General features: G+C 35.6%; 1 protein-coding gene across 1 annotated transcript in view; it reads right to left on the bottom strand.

The window, feature by feature from the left end:
* The window catches only part of NSD (Nuclear receptor binding SET domain protein), a gene marked incomplete in the record, with an annotated part of 47,907 nt that overhangs the window by 19,984 nt on the left and 25,423 nt on the right, over positions 1-2,500 (bottom strand).

Here is a 2,500-nt window from a genome sequence, read left to right on the forward strand (position 1 = left end):
CACTATTTTACACATTTAGCAATGATAATTTAGCAATTCTTCAAGAAAAAGGAAAAGAAAATCATACATTCCCATTCTATGTGGTGTAAATAACATTATCAAAGTTTTACAAATAAGTGCACTCTCATATTGCATTTATAAAATAACATTTAAACTTCTAACCACAACCTAATTTTTCAATAATAATCTAGATATTTACAATATGGTATCAAATACTGTACTGACTACTATATTCTTTACAGTAACAGACCATTTTAGTTTCTGTATTATTATGCACTTGTGAAAATTACATATTTTGAAATCAATGCCTGTCTTGTCATGTGAATTTAATGTGCTGTCATTACAACTTTCTAACAGTCATTTATACAACTTATAAGGTGTTTCCACAGCAGTAATAAAACACAGGGGGGAACATTAAGATTGACAAGTAGGGTAACAAGTTGTTAAGTCGTTGAGGAACATCTTATTAAACATGTTGGTATAGATTTCTTGGGCGACATGTTGGCAGTCCTGGTGTGGACGAGGCGATGTCGTCAGAGACCTCCCACCACCCAACAGACCAACATGGTTCGGACAGTTTCACCAAGTCAACTCTTATTGCCGACATGTCTCTCAATACTGTAAAATATGTCCCCATGCATATCAGGAAATTTGTATCTGAATGTCTCCTATAGTGTCCCCCACAATGTCTCCAATTTGTCTCCAAGCAACAGGTCATTGGTGTGGATGCAGCCTTATAATAAACTTCTGCACATGCATTTTCATAACAAGGACTCCTAACAACTTCACAAGCCTCTATTCCTTGACAAAGGACAGGAATAATGGTTTTTGTTTATATTACTGTATCAATTACTGGCAACAAATAAGAAATAAAGCAAATAAGAAAGAAAAAGGTAGCCATGCGAGATATATATTTAGATAGTATCCATCATATGATATCTGAGCCATCAAGTGCTTCAAGTATTAAATAAGTGCAATTAGATATCAAATAATTCAGAAAATAGACAAAAGTGAAGAAAAAGGCATTTGCTGCACAACAAAAGTTGTTGTCCAACAGCAAATTATAGATAGAATCAAAGGAATTATATTGCACTTCATATCACTACTATATAGCAAGAGCATTTTGTTTTGAACACCACAGGGAATTAAGGGGTAGAGCTCTCCTGCTAAAGGTACAGTTCAACAATTCTTATGTAAGCGCAGGTCTGGCCTGAATCAGTCACTTTGGTGTGAAATCTGGGGGACTCAGGGCAGCCAGTGATAACATGACATAAAGTGTGTTTCTACTCGGGTATCTCCAGGCTTTCCAGGGTGCAATTTAAAATCATTGCCTGTAATTCATTTAAGAAATTATCAATATCTATAAAATCAACGAGTCATATTAGAGATTTTATATAATACATTCAGAGTTGATAATCACAAAATTTGTTTTTTATTACCAAAAATAAATAAACAAGAAATAGCAAATTTGAAATTATGAATCTACACTCACATTTACAGTCTGTCTGAAACACAAAAGTATGGTGAAACAGGGAATAAGTCCTTGTGCTCCATGTTGCTCAAACGGGAAGTACTATGCATAGCATTATTCAAGCGAGACGCTTGCGTGGTCTATTACGGTGGTGCTTTTCAAAGTTGAAACACTACTTTTGGATAGGCACTCGGACATAAGTCAGGTCAAAGACATAAACAAGACCAGCTGAACCATGCCTTTAGTGGTTGGGTGGTATGGATAAGACATTGTACAATACATTGAGGTATATAGTTAGGACATGTATTGTATGATACCACGGATATATCACCATATACTAGAGAGTATATGGTTATAATGTGTTGCAAAGACCACAGGGGATCTGGGGGAAGGGCATATTAGCTATACAGACATTTTCAAACTTGTGCTTCAATGTTGGCAAGCACATCAGCAAGGTTTCACTGACTTTTTTGTGTTTGTTATTTAACATACTGTTCTTAATTCTTTTCATTTCTGCCTGTTTTACCCTATAATTTCTCTAATGTACTCCATGCTCTCCCCCATTATCAGGATTACCAAAACAAAACTGGCAAAATAAAACTACAGTGGAGCATACGGGTACCCATTACCAATAACTCACTGCTAGTTCGGGGGATAACTGTTTTCAACTCTCAATCTTATTTATAACCAAACTCAGTAATGAACCAGTGCTTTTTTGTTATCATTATCATTATAGAAATAGTAAATGTGATTTGTTCGAAAAAATTGTGTAAATGCAATTATCTAACCAATAAATTCAAAATGGCTGATACTGTTATTCAGGGATGGCATTTATGTGAGCCCACAAATTCTTATCTAAAGAAATGATCTGAACTGCTGTATATATTCTATATTTTACTTTGCTGTGCTTGCCCCTTAACCCCTTGGCACTCGGTGGCATGTACATACATGCCAGAGCTGTTGCAGACCAAGCAGGGAGTGGCATCATATAATGACTATCACCGCACAATCAGATCAGATGAAGCTTGT

This window comes from Penaeus vannamei, chromosome 35 (genome assembly GCF_042767895.1).
Source record: "Penaeus vannamei isolate JL-2024 chromosome 35, ASM4276789v1, whole genome shotgun sequence".
NCBI classification, from domain to species: Eukaryota; Metazoa; Arthropoda; class Malacostraca; order Decapoda; family Penaeidae; genus Penaeus; species Penaeus vannamei.